We start from the raw sequence: 752 nt of genomic DNA on the forward strand, positions 1-752 counted from the left end.
GGGACAGCGATGGGGACAGGGATGGGGACAGCGGGGACAGGGACAGCGGGGACAGGATGGGGACAGGGACAGGGACAGGGACAGGGACAGGGACACGCTCAGGTCAGGGCTCGTGACCCGCCTGTCCCCACGCGGGGACAGCCCCGCAGTGACACGGGTGACGTCACCGCAGTGTCCCCTGTCCGGGGAGTGACACGGGGACCCTTGGGGACCTTGGGGACCCTTGGGGACATTGGGGACACTGGGGACCTTGGGGACTTTGAGGACATTGGGGACCTCTGGAGACCCTTGGGGACCTCACGAACCGCGGGAATGGGGACCTTGGGGACCTTCGGAACCCTTGGGGACCCTTGGGGACCTTGGGGACACTGGGGACACTGGGGACAGCCGGGCCGGGCCGCGGGGATGTCCCCACCCCCCTCTCCGTGTCCCCAACCCCGGTGACCGCGGCCACCTCCCGGCCCGGCCGGACTTTGGCCACCTCGGCGGGACCGGACTCTGCCCCCGGGGTGGCACCGCCCCGAACGTGTCACCTGTGTCACCCTGGGTCACCCGGCCTCGCCCCTGCCACCATTGTCACCATTGTCACCGCCCTGTCACCGCTGTCACCCCCCTGTCACCGCTGTCACCTCTGCCACCCCTCTGTCACCATTGTCACCCCCCTGTCACCCCCCTGCCACCCCCCTGTCCCCACCGGGGTGTCCCCAACCCCCCCGTCCCGGTCCCCAGGCGTGGGAAAGTCCCCAGGCGGG

The sequence above is a fragment of the Malurus melanocephalus genome, unplaced genomic scaffold (assembly GCF_030028575.1).
Source record: "Malurus melanocephalus ecotype Western Australia unplaced genomic scaffold, MMel_1.1 scaffold_2855, whole genome shotgun sequence".
NCBI classification, from domain to species: domain Eukaryota; kingdom Metazoa; phylum Chordata; class Aves; order Passeriformes; family Maluridae; genus Malurus; species Malurus melanocephalus.